The sequence below is a fragment of the Hevea brasiliensis genome, chromosome 16 (assembly GCF_030052815.1).
Source record: "Hevea brasiliensis isolate MT/VB/25A 57/8 chromosome 16, ASM3005281v1, whole genome shotgun sequence".
NCBI classification, from domain to species: Eukaryota; Viridiplantae; Streptophyta; class Magnoliopsida; order Malpighiales; family Euphorbiaceae; genus Hevea; species Hevea brasiliensis.
Window position 1 is genome coordinate 13,872,659 of NC_079508.1, and position 13,561 is coordinate 13,886,219.

The window sequence follows — 13,561 nt, forward strand, 5'->3', positions numbered from 1 at the left end:
ATTTATTTCAATTGAAAATAATTCAAAAGAAATAGTTGTTGTGCACAAACCTCTGATAATTGTCTCCTAGTCTGGACTCAGTGTTTCCTTCCCTTTCCCTGAGTCTTTGGTAACTGAGAAACACAATTTGAAGTGTTTCAGTACTAAATTAAACTGTCTCTAACGATAATGTTCGATAAGTAATTCACTGAAGGCTATTATTTGCTCAATCATCTAATATACCGACCCTCGATGCGTTTTAGGTAAATTAGGTTTTAGTGTCATTAATATGTCACATTTGATAGGGTTTTAGGGTTGGTACGTTTTACCAAACTCATTTCCTTGTTTAGTACATTTTATTGCAAGTTGATGTATTCCGGTATACTAGTTTGACCTAGCCGGACGACCTATTTCCCTCGGTTTTTGAGTTTCGGTCAAAACTACAAACTTGTAGATCTATGGCTTATGGAACGCGAGGAAAAATTTTAGGTCAATCCGAGTTAAGTAGACCAAGTTATGGTCATTATACTATTGCTGGTCAAATGGCATCAAATTAGGTCAATTTTAGGTCAATTTGGTCAACTTTGGTTCGGCCAGTTTTTGGACCCGAACTTGTGCAAGCTTTTTGACTCACTTCTGGTCATTTCTGGGCTTTGGTGACTTGTAGGTATGGGTCTTAACTATTCATGGTTAAAATTTCAGGTCAATTGGACCTGTTTTGAGCGAGTTATGGCCAAAAAACTAACTGCTGCCCAATTGGTCAATTTTCAGGTCTCAATTGCACCTAATCCGAATTGGTCATTTTTCATATCACCTTGCAAGCAGAATTTTGGTATGCTTTCTCAATGAAAGTTGGCACATTTTGTGCCTAGTTTCACCTCCAATTAGTCTCATACCAATTGAGGTTACACATTTAAAGTTATAGGCTAAAATGCATACTGCCCTTAATTACCTTGCTTAAACATACATCAATGACACATTTACCTTACTATATGTCCACTTCCCTTACCAATTCTGTTTTGGTACATTACCAAAACCATATACCACTTCACTTTAAAGTCACTTTGGGCAGATTACACACATCCTCAATACACCAAATAAACTCAAATTTACAAAGTCTAAGTACAATCACATATACACATAAACATTACTCATTCTTACATACACTTTACACAACCAATCTATATACATATCCATCAATCCTCAATGTCAATATTCTGCCAATACCTTCATGAACTCATACATTTATCAAAGTGTCCCAAGGCTGCCGAAAATCTTCACCAAGCCAAAGTGTCCTACAATTCATCAATTTCCATTCCAAGTGCACAATCACCATATACATGTGGAATAATTTACTAGGATATTAAATCACCCTAATCAACATCATTTCTCATCAAATATATGTATAAATATTTCCTTAAATACATAACTCCATGGCTGTCCAAAATGAACATATCAATAACTCCTCAAACTTGAAAATTTTCTTCACAAAGTACACACCCATAACATGTACACAAAGTTTAACAAAGCAACATTCAAAAATGTAAACTTACCTATGGTTGGAGCTTGCTAAACCTTGATTAAACTTCTTGATTTTGGTATCAAGCTCTTCCTTATGATGTGTAGACAATTTTTTATGAAGAAACCTAAGTGATTAGAGGTGAAATGGAGAGGTTAGGTGAAGCTTAAAGAAAACGGCAATGGAGGTTTATCCTTCTCTTCAATTCGGCATGGATGAGGAACCTTGAAGAAATGAGTTTGCATATTGTATATCAGGTATACACCTGCCCCATTTAACTCTTAGTTTATTCCTTTAGTGGCCCACTCACTCAATTAATCATATAATATGTTTAATTCCCACTTATTCCACATTAAACCCTTAATTTTTGTTATTTACTTTAGGTACCACCAATTTAATTTTTCATTTCATTTTCTAAGTGTAATATTATTTATTTTTAATGGACATTTAGGTCAAAAGACAATTTGGGATGTCAAATGACCATAATTCCCCTGTTCGGGTTACATTTCTGATTTTTCGGTAACACCGGGTTTTGTCTATTTTTCGATTTCTTACTTTTCTTTGTACTAATTATTTAGTTTTTCTTTGATCTTTCTAATGAGATTTATTCTTCAATAAGGGTCTATTTAAGTCCTAAAAATATTTTCCAGGGTTCCCCGCAGTCCAGGGCCAGTCAACGGTCCACGCTGTGACTTCCCGGTGCGGTCACCCATCGCTAGGGTTCTCGGCTCGCTTAACTCGGTTACATTTCTTTGCTATTATTTTTCCTTTGTTTTTCTTGTATTTTCTTTTCTTGTATTTCATTATTTTATGTCTCCTCACTCATATTGAAGTGTAGTTCTAGGCATCCTAGCTGTCCGGACAACACTGGTCACCGGAGCAGCAGAACGCACTACCGAACTTAGGGGTGTTACAGGAACAGTGAAATCTACCAGGTTATGCAAACGGGGGTGTTACACAACATTTGAAAATGCCATTTAATTCTAAATATCTCATATTCAAAATTAAAATAACTCCTTATGAATCTCATTTATACACATGTTATACTGATATTGGGACTTAAATTAAGCATTTTAATCATCAAGAAAAGAAATAAAACTTGATCAAATACCAAGATCACATCTAGGCTAAATGGTCACACCAACTTGGCCTAATGGTGCTTCACTCAAAATTCATGATTCTTCTTGATTTCTAATGGTTCCAAACTGCATCTCATACAAGTTAAACACCATAAAAACAAGAAAACACACAAAAGAAAAATTGTTTAGTCAAGTACCAAACTTGGTCGAATGGTTCTCCCCATGCTCACTACTATGCCGAACCATATTTAACCATTTGCTTTTGTAATTTTTCTTATTTTCAATTGCATCTCATGCAACATTAAAGTGTCCCAAACATCATATATTATGATTTAATGTTCCTAATGGCAAATTAGGGTGACTCTAATACCAATTAAAAGAAAAATGCACCTTAACATGCCTTAGGGTACAAAGTTATCATTTTTCAAATTTTATAACCCTAAGTTTCATACAATATATAAAAACTTTATACTATTGTAAAACACTTAGTTTTGGTCATAAAATATGGTTTCTCAATTGCTAACATCCCTATTTGCTATTAGGAAACAAAATTCCCAAATTCTAACAAGTTAGGGTTTTGGAGAAACCTTACCCCTAAAGGCACAGAATCAAATTCTACCACCAATTTGGAGAGTGAAGACTATCAAGTACTAGCCCTCTAGCTTATCCACATAAGTACTTTTGATCAAAGTGCCTTGATCAACTAAAAACCCTCTCATTGTCTTCCTTGAGATTCGGCCAAAGTAGGAAGGAAGTGAGGTTTAGGTTTTTCTTGATTTTTCTATTATAGAAGTATGGAGAAACACTTTCTCACCACTTAATTCAAAAGTATTAATACTTAATCTTCTTGAATCAAGCAAGGAAGAAGAAGAATTTTCTTGGCTATGGAGGAAGAAGGAGTCAACCAAGGTAGGAGAAAAGAAGATAACTATTATTTCTTTTTGTTTTAACTTTATATTTTAATTTTCTTAATTAAAATTAACTTGACAAGTGTCCAATTCTCATTTAACCTTTAAATGAGTTTTTTAATTCTAATTGGTGCACTTGTCAACTTTAATTATTAATTAAGAAATTAAATCTTGATTAATTAATTTTCATAAAACTAATTAATCAATTTTCCCTCCATATTTGACTAAGTCAAAAGTTACAAAATTTGTTAAAATTTGACTAAGTCAAACTTGTCAAATTTTGACCAAGATTAATTTCAAATTAATCAAATTAATTTTCTCCTATATGCTTGATTATTCAAGTTTATATTTAAACTCTTTAAATATTGACTTGAACACTTTCATAAATAAATTTAATTTCATGTCAGATTAGGGACTTTACAATCTAATTGCAAACTAAATATATTAATTTAATTAATTAATTAAACCATTTAATTAATTAATCAAACTAATTTTGCTTTGATCATAATGCTCTTATGTGTGTGACTTACTAGGTTCAGTACTAATTGGTAATGAGAATAACATTAACTCCTTAATATTATTGGAACCAGTCCAAACTTAAAATGAAATTCCCTTTTCATTTAAATTCTCATAAATCATGGTTGACATCTAGCATAATGTACCATGACTACCCAATTAGTTATGAATTAAATCCCCAGTTCATGAACCTTGATCATACATACCATGCACTAAAATCTCTTAATTACAAAATTCCAATTCTAGCTAGAGTCATGGTTCATGTCAAACTATTTTGCTTAGAATCATATGTCCTATTTTAATTCTATATCTTGATTAATGAGACTTTCCTGTCAAAAACTCTTTTCTGACTAAGTCTATCTGTCCTAGCCAGGAACTTGAATTCATCAAGAACAATTAAATGGACATAGGATTTTATCCCTATTTACTTAGGGTAATGGATCCCATCTTGACTAACACCTTTCTTTATATATAACTAGTCGGAGCCAACACATGCCCATATACTCATACATAGTAAAAGCATGAAAGTAGTTTAAAACTCAGACCACATATATACAAGATAACTGTGTTATCTTAGGTCAAGGAATTATATGTACTATTATAATTTAGATGACTTCGTATTGACAAGAGTAACTCCATGTACAAGTCATCTTATGTCACTAGTTCGACTTACTTATCTTATAAGTGTCCACCATGTTTGTCTTATGGCATGAGACTCACCATTCCATCCCATTAGTATCTCATACTAATCCGTGGAAATAAACATAAGTGACAATCTATCCAGATAGTCGCAAAGACTTTGCGATTGCCAGACGGTTCTCACCAAAGTGGAAAAAGTGAGGAGTTGCCACTTTAATTTTGAGGAAAATTGAAGAAAACCATCTGTAAAAATAAATTAAGGGCCACTTCAAAAACAGAGATTCAAGGTTCGGGGTCCATATACGGGTGGGGAAGGTGTTAGGCACCCCACCTCGTCCCTCAACGAGGGCAAGCAGATTTAATGTTGTGCTCTTTATAAATTGAAATTGATAATTTGGGGGTTAGAATGATGATGTTAATCCTTTGTATGAATAAAAGGAATATTTAATATTTAATTATTACAAGTTGCTCAAAAGCATGAATACTTGATATGACCCTTCAGTGAATAAGTGTTTGTATAATAGGTATTTTGAGGATTAATATTAATACTGAAGTTGTGATATTTTTAGGGTGAATTTTTACCCTATAAATATGAGTGCCTTGAGGAGGACTCTCCATCGGGCCTCAATATAATATTCGGGATACTTTGGAAGAACTCTACCGCAGACCCGTTATTTAGAACATATAGAGAGTTTTATAATAAAAGTATTAGGATTAGAAGGGGAAAGGATTCTCTCGTCATCTGAAATATTTTATTAGAATTTTAGTTGAGAATGCAGGAAAGAACTCTCTTCCGATCTCTTAATATAATTTCACTAAAGATTTAAGCCGAGAACTCGAGTGAGAACTCTCTCCCGATCTCTTAATATATTTTATTAAAATTTAGACTGAGAACTTGGGTAAGAACTCTCTCCCAATCTCTTAATATATTTTGTTAAATATTCCAGCTGAGAACACGGATAAGAACTCTCTCCCGATCTCTTAATATATTTTATTAAAGATTTAAGTCGAGAACTCAGGTAAGAACTCTCTCCCGATCTCTTAATATATTTTATTAAAATTTAGACTGAGAACTTGGGTAAGAACTCTCTCCCGATCTCTTAATGTATTTCGTTAAAAATTTAAGCTGAGAACTCAGGTAAGAACCCTCTCCCTATCTCTTAATATATTTTATTAAAATTTTGACTGAGAACTCGGGTGAGAACTCTCTCCCGATCTCTTAATGTATTTCGTTAAAATTTTAAGCTGAGAACTCGGGTAAAAACTCTCTCCCGATCTCTTAATATATTTTATTAAAATTTAGACTTAGAACTTGGGTAAGAACTCTCTCCCGATCTCCCGTATTTATAAGAACGGTGTTTTATTAAAATTCCAAGCTAGGGATTCGGGTAAGGGCTCTCTCGATCCCTTTCATATTGGAAAGAAATATCAAAGACACCAAAAACCCTTGTAAAAGGCTTTTCCTAGTCTGTGGGATTTCATAACTAGATGGTGGGCGTTGAGCCGAACTCCTTGCCGATCTTCCGCACGATTGCTTTATCCGAACTCTTTGGTTTCAGACTCCGTCCCTTTTTGTCGCTTGCCCGAGGTTTGAACTTTGTTTTGATTTTTGATCCATCGTCTTATCATGTGGGCTGATTCCAGAACGAGATCTCATAGCTTATTTTCTCATTTTGACTCTTCCAGCCTATTCTGACTTTTCTATAACTACTCAAGCCATGCTCGTTTTCCTATCATTTTCATTTATTTGGACTAAAAGCTATCGGGTCAGTACTTCTACCTATACTCTTTAGAGTATTTAAGAGTCACTGATGACTCGAACATTTATTTTCTAGGGAACTAAAATAAAGTGTCAATAACGATGAAATTTACAAATGAACAAAAATAAGCCAAGAATATTCGACAAACGATAGGTTAGACGCTTACCTGTAGAAAGTTGAGATGATGGGTGAGCCAACGCTGGTATTAGCAAATCTTAGGGAGCTGAAGATTGAGATAGCCAAAAAAACTAGAACAGACCCGAGGTGATGGGGACGAAGTGAAGTGGAGTTGGGCTCGTAGGACAATGCACGAATACTAAGAATGAGAGTCACAGGGTCTAAAGCTCTTTTGAATAAGATCCTCCAGAAAACTGGTTTCAGAAGTTTCTCAAAACTTTAAGAGCTTCGAATGACAAGCAATAAGGCTATGTCAAATTTTAGAGTTTTTTTTTCCCAATAATTGCCACCCCCTTTTACAGTATTGCATGCAGGTATTTATAGGGAATGGGTGCTCAAAGTGAAGGGTCAAGATTACATCAAGAGGAGACGGAAGGCCTAAATTCAAATGGACATAATTTGATGTCTGGGAATTAAAGAGAATCAAAATTGAGGGTTGGGAATTCATTCGAAATTTCTATCCTTTCGCCCCTTGATCCAACATTCAAAAGGCTTGCCTTACAAAATGGATCCAATGGTTGGGAACAAAAAGTGCCGAATCTACCGTCTGCTTTTGATCTAAAGGCTCCAAATCCATCCTTACAATTATAATCAACTGTGTAGATCGAGATGTACTGGGCTACTTTAATTGTTTGGAATCTAGCACCTAGGAGTGTGTCCTTACAAATGAGATATGTGGTGAGGATCAGATCATGCCTGCAATGCTTTAACTAACTCGGATCTGATGGTGAATGGAACTAATTAAAGGTCATGATCAAAAGTTATTCAACTCCCTGAGTTCTCTGATCTTATGGGTCGTCCCTCACTTTTCCAATCTTCCCATTATGACTGACCCATTTTAGGGTTATTATTTTGATCTCTATCTCTTGCATCGGGTCCCTTCTTACTTCCTGATCTCTTATTCTTAATCTTTCCTCTCCATCTGACCTATATTGGTCAAAGCAATAAATTCTTCAGTTACTGATGCGTTGGCTTCGAGTTCTGTATGCAATAAATGCCGAGGCCCTATATATATGCCGAGGGATTTTCCTTTGCATACTCACAACTTTTTCAGTGAATCTTTAATGTTTCATTCCTCAGTTTTTGGCTTTTCTGACAAGAATTCTTCTCATGACAACCACTTTAATCTTTTTCCAAATGCTTTCTTTGTTCATCTCCTGAAAATGAGCAACTCCAGTGATCAGAGGTTTATGAGGGTGTCATCCGATGATGGTGAGGGAACTGGACTAATTAACCGATCAAGGTCAAAACTAACTACTGCGCCGATCTCAGGTCGGCCCATCGGCATGGCTCATAGACTGATCTTTGACAAGAGGACCGCTAATTTCAATCTTAATATCGGTGACCGCCTCTTGAAGTTCACTTGGCTCCTTACCATCTCAAGGGTCTCGATTGCAGCTCGGTTCTGGTTGATGACATCGACAATGATGCCGCTCAATATCATGAGTCATAGTCACCCCATCTGAGCCGTACATCTGCCTAATATTTATTGCTGGCTTTCTGATCAAACACATCTTTTGATTCAGCTACAAAGACTAGGCTTTGACATAGGCCAGCATTCTGGGCTTCAGAGTAGTCTTAAGTTAGGTAGAATGTAATGCTGATTTTGAGAGATTGCCCAAATGATGTAATATGATCTTTTGAGATTGCCCAATTGATGTAATCTAATCTTTTGATATCACCCAAATGATGTAATCTGATCTTTTGTGATCACCCAAATGCTATAATCTGACCTTTTAAAAATGAAATAAAATTCTACTTGAATGTTTTTTTTATTATTGCATTGGTTATTTTTTCAATCTCTAATAAATGTGCCCGATCTGATCCCTAGACGAATAGCCATTTGTCGATCCATTGGTTTGGAACCCTGTTCAATCTGATGACCTTCATTAACCAATCTCATTTATCTAACCTTTTTATTATGTTTTTGGAATCTTCTTTTGACGTATCATTGAGGCAGCCAGGTTTCGATAATCGATGCGTCACTTAGGATTTCATGAGCATTTAACGCTCAGGCCATTATAAATAGGGGGGAGGTTAGCTATTTGTTCCCTTATGTCATTTTCAGATCTTCCCTGAGCAACTTCGACACTCCCTCTCGTTTTCTATAGTTTTCAAGTGCTGATTCATACTTCGGTAAGGGTTTTGATCTTTTCTTGATTAGTTTCACTTTCATTCTCTAAAAATGAGCGATACCGATGGTCAAAGATCTGCTAGTTCTTCCTCCATTCATATCTCATAGACATCGAATGGAGGTGAGGTGGCAAGACCTAGCGGGTGACCCGAACCTTCTATAACCTCTGTCCCAGCCCACGATCGGGCGACTAAATCAAAACAAGCATTTTCTTCAGGGAAAGAAAACTTACCCATAGATGAGTTGCCGTTAGTCCCTAAGGAGATCGATCTGTAGTCCATTAGTCAAGAATACAACCTTCGGACTGACTCCTTCAAACTTATCAGATGTCATGGTGATCTCCGAGCTGATCATTTCTTTGAAGAAAATGACATGATTATGGTATATGAAGAGTAATTGAAGGCCAAGCTTCGATTCCCCCTGAACGAATTCTTTAGAGCCGTTATGAAGTTCCATCATGTTTATGTAGCCCAAGTGCACCTGAACTCTTAGCGGACTCTAGTGGCTTTCAGAGGCTTATGCCGAGCTAAAAAGGTCGAGCCTACAGCAAAGGCTTTCGCTGAGTTGCATAGGCTTGCTCAGCGAAAGGACGACGAGTATTGGTTTTTTCAAGCCAAGCTACACTGTGGGCTTTTTACCAATCTCCCTTCTTCATTGAAGAATTGGAAAAATCGGTTCTTCATATTGAGGAGTAAGGTTCCGAATGGCTTTAAGGGTATCCCGCGCAATTGGCAGTACCTGGTTCCTTCAGTTCCAAAGAAGATCGCCCTTAATAGAGACGAGGACGCCATGGTAAAAGAATTGAAGGATCAAGTGGCCACTCACAAGTATTCATGTTTGGATGTGGTTATGGCCGAACTAAAGTGGTGGCTAATGCAAATGATCGCCCATGGGGATTACTCTCACCTTGGTCCCGACATTGGTACAACCTAAATCTTTAGTCTCCTAACTTTGGGGATCTCACTAACTTGTTTTCTGTGCAGGTATGGAGGGAGGCGAGAGCACGAAGGAGAGTCGTAAGAGAAAAAGGGAGGTCGCTCAGAAAGTGCAAGAATGAAAATTGCTGCTACATCCTAGATGCTGAGGCGAGACTTAGTAGAAGTGTCGGGCTTTTCGTTCTGGCCTCTAGAACAGCCAACCCCAGATATAGAGATTGCTCCTTCCCCTCCTCAATAAGATGAACCACCACCTCCACCAGTTTCTTTAAGTGCAGAAGGAGGGTCTTCCCAACCCACTATGAGGACCCTTTCTCGTGGTGCCTAGGTCCTTATCCACTCCCTGGAGAAGAATCGCTTGGTTCGGGGGAATCCTGGCTTAGCCAAGGTCTTCGGTACCACCATTTGCTTTCCAGAAGACTAGAATAGACTGACTTCGGATAGTATTGACAACCTCCTGACTCAGACGATGAGCTTGAGTGTAGAGAGCCTTGTGAATCAATATACAATTAGAGAAAAGGCCCATCTCTTAAGACAAGAAATTCTGAAAGCGGTCCAGGATGCAGCTTCTGCCAAAACCCAACTTTCGTCTGCTCAGGACTACATCACCGAGATAGAAGGTCGGACAAAATCTTATGAGGATAGGATAGCTGAACTAGAGCAGGAACTCAAAGATGCTCAGGCTTGTTAAACTGCCGATGTCACTCGCCTTACCGAGGAGATCAAAGTGAAAGAAGAAGAGGCCATGGCGAGAGAAGCTGCTGCTTATGTGAATGCTCATTGCGATCTTCTGGCCGAGCTTGTGAGGTGCTATCCTGAGGAAGACTTCTCCTAGATGGTGGATCTTATCCCTAGAGGTGAAGAGGAGAGTGAGGAGGAGCCTGAGAGAGAGAGAGAGAGAGGATGATAGAACTGATAATGTACTCGGAGAGCAGGTTAGGGGAGACCCTCCTGCTGAATGACTTGTACATTTTTATTTTGAAATGAATCAAAGTCTTTTTATGTTCAATTTCTTGATAAGATCGAAAAGCATCCAAACCAAATTGCTTGAGTACTTAATCGATTGAATGCAGTTGAACATTAAAGCCGAGAGCGGTTATTAATCATAAGATATCAAGCTACTCTAAGATATCAGAAAAATATTACACGTGAACATGAGATTTGACAGAGCCATGATTAAATATCGAATGAAACTTTAGAACATTAGAATTGTAAAGATTTGAAAATGAATTGAACTTTTTAAGGTCGAAATCATTATTTAAAGACCGGATAAAACCTTAACTTCGTTTGAGGAATATCTGGGCAACTCAAGCTAGATACCCGACCACAATACTATTCATATGGAATTTTGTGGTATTTGTACATAGAGAGATCAGAGAACAACAGCAGGCAAGATTGGATGGTCCGGAGATCCAACATTGATTCGAACTTATCGGATAAAGACCAAGGGATCGGAAAGCAATCTAACTTGAACGCGAGATCAATTTGTTCCAAAGACAAGCCATTAGTGAGTTCAGAAAAGCTACCTATGATTAGGTCATCGGTCGAGAACGAATAAAATAATGAAGTCTCAATTTTAAAAGAACCTTGCATTTGAAGGTCAACCAAAATATGGTGTCTACATGGATAAGTCATGCACAATGAAGTATCCTAGATTGTGAACCAAATTTATAATGCTTGTATTAGAATATTCTGCCACTTATATTTTTAAAAACTTAAAAATAGAACATCTAACAAGATATTAAAAGAATTTTTAATTAAATTCAAACCATTCAAATTTAAAAGAAAATAACATTTGCCATTGATGGAAAATAAATGTTTATAAGATACAATACAATGATATGCTCTAGGACATACTAATAATAACTAGATGTGCCCGTATGATCACGAGGAAGTTGATATGACCACTTGGTGAAGGTAAACCACCACTCTGGTTAATGGAGGTGGTCTTTCTAATGGGTTGACTTGAGTGTGATATGTAAGAAAAATAAGAGTCAAAAGGCCAAATGTGTCCTCCTAGCTTGGTACTTTGATATTTATGCTAGGGAACTAATGTGGGAGTGTAATAAATGCAGGAGAATATTAATGAGTTAATGATTCTGATATTCAAGCTTGAACTTATCAAGTTCACTTTAGTGAGCTTATTGAGTTTGACATATGTAACGCCTTCATCATAGGTAGTCCATACATTTTACTGTTCCAACGACTAATGTCTGTTCGGATAGTCAGAATGTCTGTAACTACACTTAAATTATAGTGAGGAGGCATAAATTGATAGAATAAATGTTAAGAAAATTTAATAAATATAGAAACTAATTTTGGGACTAAATTTAAGGTTTATTTAGGTAAAAAATGACATTAAAGATGTTAAAGAAAATTTAGAGAAAATGAAATAAAATTTAGAGAATTTAATTGATTAGTACAAAATAATAAAAATAAACCGATGAGCACCCCGAAGGGCATTTTGGTCATTTCATCTCCCAGAGATGAATTTTGACCTAAATGTCAAAATAAAAATTGAGAGAATAAAATAATTAACATAAATTAAAAGTTTATGAAATGAATTGGAAAATGAGAAAAGAAAAGAAAAGAAAAGAAAAGAAAATAAAATGAAAAAGGCTTATGACATAAAATAAAAATAAAGTACAATAAAAAAATATATATATATATATATATATATATAGACACAAGATGACAAAAGTCACCAACCATCTTCCTCACCACTCCACTTCTTCTCTCTCTTTCCCTCCTTTGAGCCAGCTGCCATGGTGCCCTTCTCCACCATTTTTGCTCAAGCTTTGAGCTTGATTCTTCCCTCACTCACTCACCAAAACCCATAGTCCCTTTCACTAAAAGTCATCCCCACTCCATAAGAAAGCCATTGATAGTGATAAGAAGAGGGAGAAGAGAAGTTTAACAAGTCACCCAAGAGGTTAGTGCCTAATCTTCCTTTCTCACTTTATTAATCTTTGAAATAAGGTTAAGATGAAGCGAAATTTGTAAGAAATTAAAAGAAATTGGTGAGAAATTTTGGGAGTGAATTTTCGGTACCATGGTAAATGATGGTTTTTGATGACTTTAATGTATGTAAAGTAATTTAATGATGTTGGTTGATGCATTTATAAGTATTAGAAGTTGATTTACATTGAGAATTTATGAGGTTGAAATTGTGAAATAGGGTTTGACCTAACTTTGGTACTCTTGTATTATACCTTGCAATTGGGATTGTTGAGATGTGTTGATGATATTTAGAAGTGCCTTAAATGTCAAATTGAAGTAAGGAAGTTGGAGGAGAAATGAATTATTGGGAGTGTTATTTTGTGCAGGTTGTGTTTGTTGAGGGTAATATACATTTTAGGCTATAAATGAAATTGTGTGACACCAATTGGTATGAGGCCAATTGGATGTAAAATATGACCTATAATAGACCAATTTTCATGTAGAGGTCATGCCAAAATTCTGCCTAGAAAGTGACCTAAAAAGTGACCAAATCCGGATTGCCTAAAATGTGAACCTAGAATTTGACCATATGAATAGTAATCAGTCTTTTAGCCATAACTCACTCAAAATAGGTCCAAATGACCTGAATTTGATACCATTGGAAAGCTTAGATATAGAACTACAATTTTCATGAAGACTATTGAACCCAAAAATGCCAAAAACTAAACCAAATTGCTGGCCCAATTCGAGTTACAAAACTGTCCAGACCTGTGTTGCCCATAAACTGCTGGACACAAACTTACCCAACCAGTTTTGACAAAATGGCCATAACTTGGTCTACAGGAACTCAAATGAAATGAAACTAGTGGAAAAATGTCCACAAGACATAGGTCTACAAAATTAGTATTTTGACCAAAACTCAGAAATCAAGAGAACTAGGTCAAATTGTTAGAACAAGTTAATACATCAAACCTG